Raw genomic sequence first — 13022 nt, 5'->3', positions numbered from 1 at the left:
AGCAGAAGCAATTGAGTTAAGAGACAACAAACAAACACTGGCAGTAGATCCTTTCCCTGTCCGCCACCCTACTTGACATTGACTTCACCATTAACAGAGCCTACCAGCAGGTCCCTGCTAAAAAGATTGAGAAAAAGAAAAATTAAAGAGCAAATTGCTACCTGGATACCTTAAGTGTGTCCACCTAGAAGGCCCACATGTGCCCCAAAAGACATGGGACTCACAACTGACAGAGAAAACTAAAGTCCAGAGAAGAGAATTCCCATCCCACTGGGACTAATGATGGCATAAAAGCACTGACTTGCAAAGACTTAGCCATCCAGACATGGAGGAGAAAGGCCTAAAGGTTGCTTGGCCTCCAGCTCTGTCAGTTAGTGTCCCAAGGGATGGTTGAGGGTCCTGCATGTAAGGATGTGCAGGATGAAGCTCACTAACCTGGAGGTTCCCAATGGCATCTCCTCTCAAACTCTGCTCAGAAAGGTCTCCAGGCTGACTTGCATGGTTGCTGACTTGGCCAGATCCAGATGCAATCAGAGATTAAGGTAGACGCATGAAGTCCTGGTATCTGAGGCCAACCATGTCCAACACAGGGCCTCTTCTGAGCCCACCCGGACTGTTACCGAAACACAAGTCTGTGCGCCCAACGCATAGTGAGGTCAAACAATACCAGAATGTTAGAGTTTGGAGCAGAGACAGGTTTATTGAGGGCCATGAAAGTAGACAGGTGGCTCGTGCCTTAAAAACCCCAAACTCCCCGAAAGCTTTCAGCAAAGCCCTTTGCCAGGAGAGGTGAGGGAGGAGGGTGGTTAGTTGTAAACTTTTTGGTACCAGATCCTTTGTTCTAGAGGTCCTCTCATAGTCCAGTAATGATGTTTCTGTAAATCTCTTAACGATTCTTATTTTCTGCCCTGACAAGAAAGGGCGAGGTCCCAAGCAAAGCACAACTTTCCCCTCAGAGGTCCTCGTCCTGGCTAAGAGGAGGCAGGTCTCATCTGGCGGCTTCCTCAGGGCCAGGTTCCCAGACCCTGCCCAGCTGTCATGGCTGAGGGAGCCAGGCGCCCAGGACCCAACCTGAGCCAGGAGCCTCAGGCTCCTCAGGCCGCCCATTTGGTAGGGACCAGGTCCCCCAGGCTGCTGCCATCAGGTCGAAGAGATGGGATGAGGGGGAGGTTCACCATCGCCTCAAGGTCTGAGTCCAGTCGGGAGGCTTTGGCGAGGATTCTGGAGCCCTGCAGGACGCAGGACACAGCCCCCAGCCTGCTCCCCCTGCCCCTCAGTTCACCTGATGGCTTGAGGCCGGGTGAACTGGAAGAGCCCCAGGGAGAAGGCTAGGATCCTCCTCTTACCTCACTCTCTGAGGACCACCACTCCGCTGACTAAATCCCTCACTTACGGTTGCTCCTTGACAGTTGGTTGTTTGTGGGCGGGGCCCACTGTGGTGTCAACCAATGGGTGGGCAGGACCACTACCGGTCTCACATTGACGGTTGGTCGCCTAGGGGAGGGGCTCTGTGCAGCACCAACCAATGGATGAGCAGGACTCATTGCCTGATAATAGGGTGGGGGGTACTGGCGCATATCAAGGGCGGTGTGCTAAGGGCTGCACTTGACCCAGCTCTATTATAAGACTACCATTCCCACAGGACACCCCAGCTTCCCTCAGGGCTCCAAAGCCTTCCCATCACTTTAAGTATCTCAAAAAGGTAATGAACTACCAACAGAAGGTAAGTGTCAGACTTTGCCCAGAACAGACCATTAATATTAACAGTTTCTTATCAAGTGGCTATATTTTAAAGACACTGTGCTAAGTAATTTGCAGATTTTTCCTTTGAGTTGCCAAAAAATACATTTATCACAAAGTCCTCCAAACTGTAGATCTGAAGAGTTTCTATGTTTTCAAATATATATTGTCTGTAAATGAGATTTTATATGAAGCAGTTCTGTAGACTGTAGGTTTTATTAGAATATAATCAGAAAAAAAATCTAATTTCTGATTTTTCTAAGGAGAAAAATCAGAAATTCAGATTAACTCTTAAGTAACTGATTCAAAACTCATGAAATACATTCTTAATGTTCCATCTTCACGACATTAAAAAGAAATGTAAAAGTTGCCCACCCAAGTTTTAACAACAGGAATAATAAAAAGGAAGTAAATCATCTCAATCTTATACCAGCACTTAAGGACCAGCAGAGAGAAGTTTTAAGATATCAAATCCAAGAATTCCTCACCAGGGGCTCTGCCACAGAAGAGACTTGGATAGTCTAGTTGTTTGAGTAGAAATCACAGATCATTACATTAATTCAAAGACCAACAGGGCAGCAAACTAACAACGCACCCTTACAGTACCTGATTACAGACTGTGAATATTCACCAAAACATAAAGGGCAAGCAGTCCAAGGTTGAAGTTTGAAAGTGCAGGACAGAGCTATTGCTAGAGCTCTTAAATATACAGACTGAAGGAAGGCAAATGGTAGGGAGGAGGCTGGAAAGGCTAAGTCTGGAAACAGATTGGTGGCCTGGGTTCCTGGTCATGGAGTGCACCCAAATCACAAAAGGAGGTTTTTTAACTTTATCCAAGCTCAGATCCCACCCAGACCACTTAAATCAGAACCTCTCTGGTTATTTTCAAAACTCCCTCCAAATGACTGTACTGTGCACTCAGGGGTCAGCCCCACTGGCCTAAGAAGGAGAGGAAGTCAGGGTTAGGAACAGACAACCTGTGTTGTAAAAACCTCAAGTCCACAGGCTGCCCTAACAAAGTGCTGCTCTGTGACCACCTGGGCAGCAGAAGGTTCTCGCAAAGGCCTAGCCCAGGCTTCCATCCACCTGGTTCATTTCTATATGCAGAGTCAATTGTCTCTAATCTTCCTAAGGGCATCTTGATGGGATCCCAGAAAACAGCAACACTGTGGAAACATTTCTGGTGAGGGGTCTGGTGAGCAAGCTGAGCAGGGAGTTGCCAGGCTCATTACTCTCCCTTTTAGCCCCCTGCTATGAATTCTCAGACGTAAACACACACTTAAGAGTAAATTATTGGTTTGTGGACCTCTGACGAAGTTGCTTCTTAATTTAATGAGCTGTGAACTTAGGCTAAAGCAACTTCTCATTCCAGAAGAGACATGAAAAACATCAAATGTCAGGGCCTCAGCCAGAGGTTCAGAGCACAAGAGTGGGGGGAAAACAAAAATACAAAAATTTAAAAAGCAAAACTCACATTTCCTAATAGGAGAAACTGATTTCATTCCAAGTTATCCCCCTGTATGGGGACAGATTTGAATTGGCATTTATAATAAGCTGGGTGGTTCTGGCTCATGTTCTCTGATGAGGCCGTAGTCAGAGTATTTGCCAGTGCTGTGCCTGTCGAGTGCATGAATGGGACCATGAGCCCAGATTCCAAAATGGTTCACTCCCCAAGCCACTGGCAAGATCTTTTCTTTTAAAATTAAAAATGTATGTATTTATTTAATAAAGCATTGATAGACTTGATCTAAAAACAATTTTTTACCAAAACAGAATAATCCTCACATATTACACACACACATGTTTTAAAAATCCATATGGTATCTCAAAAACCACCTGTGCATTCTTTGTGCTATGTTTGGTGATCTTAAGGACACCAAGTACATGTAAAGTGAGTGTGAGTACAATATGGATTTAAACTTAGAAAAAGAAATCATTACCGAAATGAAGTCGTTTGAAACATTAAAAAAAAAAATGTAAATAATCATGAACATGAAAAAAAGCACTCAAAAGTAATAAAAAAAATATATAAAAACTCCACATTTTCCTTATCAAATTGACAAGGATATTTTATACGCTAATATTCTATGTTCATGAAACTCTAGAAGTACAAAATAAAATAATCGTGATAATAATAGCAGCCAGGGTGCACTCTCGGCTAATTTTCATCGCTACCCTGTAAGAAAGGTAGAAAGAAATGAAGGGCAAGGGACCAAGTAAACTCAGCACATGGCTGGCAAGGGCAGATCCAGGACAGATCACAGCTATGCTAACTCAATAACCTAAGCATTAGCCATTATCCTAAAGTGCAGCCTATCTAAAAAACATTTGGCCCTATGAAACAAGAACCTCAAAAATCTCCAAGCATTTGGATCCAGAAATCCCTCTTCTAGAGTACTCAGACAATCATAAACTAAGTCACCAAGCTAAGGAATGCACGCAGCAAGTTCATACAGTGGTGTATAAAACAAACTGGCCAGAGTAGAATATTTAGACAGAGCAGGATCATAGAGCTTTCAAGATGGAAAGTGGCTTTAGTAATGATTTAGTCCAACCCAGTCACCCTACAGGGATGATTATTTAATATGAAAAAAATTTAACTTGTTTCCCCAATGTGGGAAGACACGGAGGAATCTTTTTATAAAAAATAGCCTTTTCTTACTTTTTCCTGCTGCTGCTGCTAAGTCACTTCAGTCATGTCCGACTCTGTGTGACTCCATAGACGGCAGCCCACCAGGCTCCCCTTTCCCTGGGATTCTCCAGGCAAGAACACTGGACTGGGTTGCCATTTCCTTCTCCAATGCTTGAAAGTGAAAAGTGAAAGGGAAGTCGCTCAGTCGTGTCCGACTCTTCGCGACCCCATGGACTGCAGCCAACCAGGCTCCTCCATCCATGGGATTTTCCAGGCAAGAGTACAGGAGTGGGGTGCTATCACCTTCTCCGCTTACTTTTTCCTAGGACTGCCCAATTTCTGTACTCAGGAGTTTAATGGGAGGGAAGGTCTATCAGCGTTTACAATTAACAGCCCCACAATAAACACATTTTTAGAACTGGGTTTTCTTTCTTGCATGTAGGCAAAAATTATAATTAAGTTATGTAACTGTTCATAAAATCAGACTGCTGATTTAAATTCATGGGCTCTGAGTAAAATGTACATTGTCTTTAAAACACAGGCTTCTCAGTGGCTCATCCAGTACCTTGGAGACCTTTTTCCCTTACTGTCAGGGTGTTTTCCGAAAGGAAGAAGCTATTGAGAGCCTATCCTTAAAAGGTGGGGTGGGGGGGATCACAATACATCATCATTAGAGCCAGCAACAAAATGAGTTTAGCCCATGTAAAAAGAGATGTTTATTCAATAAGTATTTACTGTGAGCCCACTACATGCCAGACGCTGTAGTCAATGCTGAGGAGATCTCAGTGGACAAATCCTTAAAAAAAACTCCTGGCCTCATGAAGCACACGTTCTAGTGGAGAAGACAGGCAACAAGCAAAATCATCAAGTAAATTATCCACTATGTTAGAAGGCCGTAGATATGGTGAAGAGAAATAAAGCTGAAGGGGCTTAGTGAAAGTGTATGCAGAGGGCTCAAGGAAGGTCTCAGGGGGGAGACACTTGAGCAGAGACTTAAAGGGGTGAGGTTAAGCCAGGCAGATTTCTAGGGAAAAGCATTCTCAGCAGAAAGAACAGCAGGAGCTGAGGCCCCAAGGCAGAGACAGGCTGCATGTATGAGAAACAAATAGACTTGACTCCTAACATCTTCATGACCCTTAAGCCTTAGAATGCAGAGTATTTAAGATTAATTATTTCACTGTCTTTTAAGAATGCTCTTTAAAAATAAACCTAAAGCATTTTCCCCTTTGCCTCCAGGTTCAGCCAGCCTCCTCACTGTCCTAGGAGTTCCACAGGGCAACCCCTCACTTTCTGTGTATCTATAGCCCACTTATCCTTAAAAATCATATTCAAGACACTTCTCCATGAGACCCCTCAGGTCTCACACTTCAATATCATACTCCATTCTGTATTCCCCACAACAGGCTGACTAGTGTCAAAGAGAAGTAAAAGGTAACATTTACTGAAGTTCACTAGGTATAACACCAACTGAATGGACTGGCTCACTTTTTCTTATGGGCAACTTTTAATGGCATATGGGCTTAATCTATGAAGTAGCCTTAAAGAAGAAAATAATAACCCTCTGCCACTCCCTACCTGCGCCCCCACCCCCCCACAGCCACTAAAATGAAGTAACCAAAAGTCCAAAATGCTCATGAGTCTGAGAAAAAACAGAGTTTCACTCTCCTTCCCCACCAAATCATTCAGGTTGCTGAAAACAAGAAATCACATTGATTTTCCTGAGCCCTGTCTACTATATGTAGCGAACTGAACAAGCCGTAGTAATATGTGAAGCCTGGGTAATGAAAAGGTGATTATAGCTCCAGACTAGATAAACCACAGACACAACTGCTAGAAATGAAAACTTGCACCTGTCACCAAAGCCACCTTCAACACAACACATCAGACTTTGAGAGCTAGAAGGAAACTCGGCTATTTATACTTATGGTCAAATGCCTGTGTCAAATATGCAATTAACATGTTCACTACCCAGGGTCTGCAGAATCCTTTCTTCATCCTTCACTCAGTTAAGAACTAAAAGTTCCTGTGTAAGGAAACTATTTCTCAATCAAGGTTGTCTCATTAATTTTGAAGACTTTAAAAAAAAAAAACTACCCCTACATGCACTGACACAACCAGAAATATCAGGTTCATGTAATAGCAAACATACTTGTGGTCTGTATATGATTTGTTCTCAGCCCCAAAGTTTTAATTTATGAGGAAGTGCAAAATCTATTAGTAATTGGTATAAAAATTACAGATATTTCTAACTATTTGAGTTCTTACTGGCTCTTACTCCTTTTTCTTCCTGCAAGAGGAATCTAACATCCTAACACAAGAAAATGGCAATCAAATTGACCAAAGTGGTTTCAATGAATCTTCCATGAAGAGACTAGCCAACAAATGAGAGCCAAACTCTGACAAAAGCATGCAGCGAGACTCAAAACATGCCAGTCTATGTCATTTTGTTCATCATTTTCAGTTGAACACACTTAGAAAGCTAGCGACTTGGCATGTCTAATAAGCCATGGATTCTACTCAGAGCAGCAGAGCTTGTTAAATGTGGGGGAAATGGTACATTTTGTTGTCACTTTGCTACCACAACCTCAGGCAGAAAGCACAAAATTGTCTAAGCATTTGAGGACAAAGGTGGACACATATACTAATGGTAAAGCCGAAACAGAGGGAGGCACGTGCTGAAACCACAGCAGCCTGTCAGGAACTTGGCTTTGCTCAACTCAGCACTGACTGAAGCAAGTGGAAAAGCACAAGGAGGACCCAGTGATCTGTAACCAAGCTGACACATAAAATCACCCTCCCCTTGGGGAAAAAAAACCTCTATGTCATTTTCAACTTTCCAATTATACTAAATGAGAAGCATTTTAGAGCAAGAATCAATTCACAATGAAATTCTTCAAAATAATGGTTTTTTTTAAGTATAGCAATGTACATCCTGATGAATATAATACCTGTTTTCAGTAGCCACGATTCTCATATTAAAGAAAATGTTGTTTCAGAACATACTGATCATCTTTCAAAAACATTTAAAAATAAGAAACATGATTTTCTAGAGAGCAATAAGTCATACATTTACTCTTTTTTAACTTACTTTAATGAAGTATAGTTGATTTACAATGTTGTGTTAGTTTCTGCTATACATCAAAGTGATTCAGTTATACATATATATTCTTTTTCATATTCTTTTATTTATGGTTTATTAAGAATATTCAATATAGCTCCCTGTGCTATACACAGGACCGTTTAGTTTATCCATTCTATATATAATAGCTTGCATATGCTAACCCCAAACTCCCAATATATCCTTCCCAATACCCCCTCTCCCTTGGCAACAAGTCTGTCCTTTCCATACATTTACTCTTAAACACAACTACCCAGGTATTAAAATGGTAAACACTATGTCATTTATCTTTCTCTGGCACAAGCACACTTGTGTGTGCACGCAAGCATACACCCACATATGGTTCAGCATTTTCAAACGGGGAAATCTCAAGAATTTTTAACCTGAAAACACAAAAAAAGCCCAAGGTTTTTCACTACCATTCAAAGGAAATTTGTGACATAAAGCAATTGATCTGCTGTCAGCCTGGGGTCTGGTTTCCTTTATAGCTGTTGTTTGGGGGGTCACTAAAATGCCAGCGTCAATACTGATGTTTCCATGACACTGTCACGGCTCGCTCTCCCTGGGTGCATGCAATGGCATAAAGGCATTCTAAGGGAAAGTTCTTCAGGGTTTGCCAGACAAAGATTCTAGAAAATAATGATTTGTGGAAGTTCTCATGATCCTCAAAAGAAGGCTACTCAGATTCTTAAAAGACTAAATCATAACAAACTGTCTTTATCACAGAAATCAACAAAATTGCAAGTCCTTATTTTTGACTCATAATTTAATCCAACAAGGAATTTTAATGAGTAAATTCTTCCAGGCTTCCATATCTAAGCTTCCTTTTTGAAACACATCTTCATCACGTGAACTAAGCTCTAAATTGAGCTTAGTTCTTTCTGCTGGGACAAGTAATCTGACTACTGGGTTACCGGAAAAGCAAAGGGATTTATTTTCAGCTATGACCTTCAAAATGTGAAAAGCTGTACATGAAGGTCAACATAAAAAAAAAGAAACAAAGAGAGGAAGAGGAGGAGGAAGGAAGCTGGCTGTTGTTTTCAAAGTAATCTCTGTCCAACCCAATAAATCAGTTTTCTAGACAGCAAATGCAAAATAATAAAAAAGCATTTAAAGGAAAACTGTAATTTGTCTCATGGTTTCAAACCTTCTAAGGACATTCTAAATCATCATTTCATTTTTCTTTTAATCAATATAAGGCTTAATACTATACTGTACTATACTTAGTATAAGTACTATAGTGTACTACATACTATATAAGTACTATACTGTACTATACTGACATAATAATAATACAATAATAATCAATACTCCAGAGCACCTTAAAATTTTGCAAGACTTTTTTCAGCCATTATCTTCCCTTGAGCCTCACAAGGAACTCCAGGAAAACCTCTACTTCTGCTTCATTAACTATGCCAAAGCCTTTGACTGTGTGGATCACAACAAACTGGAAAATTCTTCAAGAGATGGGAATACCAGATCACCTTACCTGCCTCCTGAGAAACTTGTATGCAAGTCAAGAAACAACAGTTAGAACTAGACATGGAACAATGCACTGGCTCCAAATTGGGAAAGGAGTACGTCAAGGCTGTATATTGTCACCCTGTTTATTTAACTTACATGCAGGATACATCATGTGAAATGCCAGGCTGGATGAATCACAAGCTGGAATCAAGACTGCTGGGAGAAATAGCAATAATCTCAGATATGCAAATGACACCATCTTTATGGCAGAAAGCAAAGAAGAACTAAAGAGCCTCTTAATGAAGGTCAAAGAGGAGAGGGGAAAAGCTAGCTTAGAGCTCAACACTCAAAAAACTAAGATCATGAAAAAAAAAAAAAAAAAAAAAACTAAGATCATGGCACCTGGTCCCATCACTTCATGGCAAATAGGTGGGGAAAGAGTGGAAACAGTGGCAGATTTTATTTTCTTGGGCTCCAAAATCACTGTAGACAGTGACTACAGCCACGAAATTAAAAGATGCTTGCTCCTTGGAAAAAAAGCTACAATGAACCTAGACAGTGTATTAAAAAGCAGAGACAGTGACATCACTTTGCCAACAAAGGTCCATATGGTCAAAGCTATGGTTTTTCCAGTAGTCATGTATGAATGTGAGAGTTGGACTATAAAGAAAGCTGAGTGACATAGAATTGATGCTTTTGAACTGTGGTGTTGAAGAAGACTCTTGAGAGTCCTTGGATGGCAAGGAGATCAAACCAGTCAATCCTAAAAGAAATCAACCCTGAATATTCATTGGAAGGACTGATCTGAAGCTGAAGCTCCAATACTTTGGCCACCTGATGCAAAGAGCCCAACTCACTGCAAAAGACCCAATGCTGGGGAAGAGTGAGGGCAAGAGGAGAAGGGGTGACAGAGGAGATGGTGGAACGGCAGCACTGACGCAATGGACATGAGTTTGAGCAAACTCCAGGAGAGAGTGAAAGACAGGGAAGCCTGGTGTGCTGCAGTCCATAGGGTCGAAAGGAGTCGGCCACAACTGAGCAACTGAACAACAACAACTGAGCCTCACAATACTTCGATATTGATGGAATAATGTAACCACCGATTTAATTTCACAAATGGAAAGAAAAAACTAACACTCCACAATATTGACTTTTGCAAGATAGGAAATGAAGGAGCTGGCAGAAAAATGCAGATTTTCTGAGTCTATATTCTCTCACTATGCCAGCTTTCTAACTATGCTGTCTTTCTCACTGTAGACATTACAGGTATCTTCAAAGCAAAACTCTAGATTTTCTCAAATCAAAATTTTAGCTACAGATGGTTAATAATGTATCTGCCTGTCTGCTAAGTCACTTTAGTCGTGTCTGACTCTTTGCGACGCCGTGGACTGTAGCCTCCCCACGCTCCTCTGTCCATGGAATTCCCAGGCAAGAATACTGGAGTGGGCTGCCATGCCCTCCTCCATGGGACCTTCCCGACCCAGAGATGGAACCCACGTCTCTTATGTCCTCTGCATTGGCAGGTGGGTTCTTTGCCACTAGCACCACCTAATTCACCTTTTTAGTCCCCATTTCAGGTACAGTGCCTGGCACAGAGCAGACCATGAGTCTATGGATTCCCTAGACACTCTTCGTCTTCCTCCACCAAAGTCATTTCTCTATGTTTATGCTATCCTGCAGTCCTAGACTGCCTTCAGAGCCATGGTTCATCCTCACAAATCATCACTTTGAGGAGGCCAGAGTCTATAGGAATTAAGAACCCAAAAAGATACAAAAACTGCAAACTTTATCTAAAGTTTGATGCCAAAACTCACTTGGTAACTATGGCAGTCCCTCTTCCAGATGTCTCCTAGTGATCTCTGCCTCCCAGTATTCACACCCTTATACAGTCCCCTCTAACTCCAAGATTGGCTAGTATGACCAACAAAATACCACATAAACATAATAGCAGATGTTACATACAACTAGAGCTTCCATCTTGGTTTTTCTAAGATTACTTGCTTTGGAGCAAGCCAGCTACCATGTTGTGGGGACACTCAGGATCACGTGGTGAGGAACCACAACCTACCAACAAGCCCGTGAGCAGGCTTAGAAGTAGTCCCACCATCTGCTTCCCTTTGACTGATGCCTCAGACACAGTTTGAGTGCAGCCTCAGAAAAACCTGAACCAGAATCATCCACTGAAGCTGCTCCTGGATTCTGGACCCAGAGAATCTGTACAGGATAGTGTTCATTCTTCCAAGCTGCTAAGTTTTGGATGTAATTTGGCACACAGCAATAGATACACGACCCAGATAATCACGATGGTGTGATCACTGACCTAGAGCCAGACATCCCAGAATGTGAAGTCAAGTGGGCCTTAGAAAGCATCACTACGAACAAAGCTAGTGGAGGTGATGGAATTCCAGTGGAGCTATTTCAAATCCTGAAAGATGATGCTGTGAAAGTGCTGCACTCAATATGCCAGCACATTTGGAAAACTCAGCAGTGGCCACAGGACTGGAAAAGGTCCGTTTTCATTCCAATCCCAAAGAAAGGCAATGCCAAAGAATGCTCAAACTACCGCACAATTGCACTCATCTCACATGCTAGTAAAGTAATGCTCAAAATTCTCCAAGCCAGGCTTCAGCAATATGTGAACCGTGAACTTCCTGATGTTCAAGCTGGTTTTAGAAAAGGCAGAGAAACCAGAGATCAAATTGCCAACATCCGCTGGATCATGGAAAAAGCAAGAGAGTTCCAGAAAAGCATCTATTTCTGCTTTATTGACTATGCCAAAGCCTTTGACTGTGTGGATCTAGTCAAGGCTATGGTTTTTCCTGTGGTCATGTATGGATGTGAGAGTTGGGACTGTGAAGAAGGCTGAGGGCGGAAGAATTGATGCTTTTGAACTGTGGTGTTAGAGAAGACTCTTGAGAATGCCTTGGACTGCAAGGAGATCCAACCAGTCCATTCTAAAGGAGATCAGCCCTGGGATTTCTTTGGAAGGAATGATGCTAAAGCTGAAATTCCAGTACTTTGGCCACCTCATGCGAAGAGTTGACTCATTGGAGAAGACTCTGATGCTGAGAGGGATTGGGGGCAGGAGGAGAAGGGGACGACAGAGGATGAGATGGCTGGATGGCATCACTGACTAGATGGACGTGAGTCTCAGTGAACTCCGGGAGTTGGTGGTGGACAGGGAGGCCTGGCGTGCTGTGATTCATGGGGTCGCAAAGAGTCGGACATGACTGAGCGACTGAACTGAACTGAACTGAACTGAATAGATAACACACCTGGGTCTTTCCAGGTGGTGCCAGTGGTAAGAATCCACCTGCCAATGCTGGAGATGCAGGAGACACGGGTTTGATCCCTGGGTCAGGAAATTCCCTGAAGAAGGAAATGGCAGTATTCTTGCCTAGAAAAGTCCATGGACAGAGAAACCTGGCAGGCTGCAGTCCATGGCACTGCAAAGAGTCAGTCAAGATGAAAGATAAACAGATAATAGTTAACTAATACAGAGTCAAAATCTGGAAGAAAGCAACTTGAAGTCTCTATTTACCCCCACTTATTGTGAATATTCAAATGATGAGTTGTGCAAATATTACTGTGCCTGTTTTAAGAGGTATCACCCTAAACCTGGCCAGGGATATTGCATAATGGATCATTTATATACCATACTACCTTGCTAGAATCTGAAAGATTTTGAACCTTCAAACACATCTAGCCCCACCTGAAGGTGAATCTATATTCACTTCTTCTAAAATACCTTTCCTGATTAACCGATCCACCTCAGTATGTAAGAAACATCATTCCTTATAAGGATGTCTGTACCTCTTAAAATCTCCACTATATAACCCAGTACTTATTTATGAATTGTATTGAATGCTGTCTTTATAAGTAACTATTTGTCTTTCCACCTAAAACTTAAATTTCTTTTAACTCTTTAAACTTCTCTTAACTATAAAGCAAACTCTATTACTCATATTAAACCTAAACTGTCATTTCTCATGACATTACCATTTTTAACTGAGAGGGTTAGTAAAATATTAAGACAGAAAACTTGCTTCTGTCTCTTTCATCCCCTCC

General features: G+C 42.0%; 1 protein-coding gene across 6 annotated transcripts in view; it reads right to left on the bottom strand.

The window, feature by feature from the left end:
- EPB41L4A (erythrocyte membrane protein band 4.1 like 4A) overlaps window positions 1-13022 on the bottom strand; it is a 283127-nt gene that overhangs the window by 253537 nt on the left and 16568 nt on the right. The window lies entirely within an intron of this gene.

The sequence above is a fragment of the Bubalus kerabau genome, chromosome 10 (assembly GCF_029407905.1).
Source record: "Bubalus kerabau isolate K-KA32 ecotype Philippines breed swamp buffalo chromosome 10, PCC_UOA_SB_1v2, whole genome shotgun sequence".
Lineage (NCBI taxonomy): Eukaryota > Metazoa > Chordata > Mammalia > Artiodactyla > Bovidae > Bubalus > Bubalus kerabau.
The sequence above is the reverse complement of the archived record's forward strand: the minus strand, read 5'-3'. Positions and strand labels throughout refer to the sequence as shown.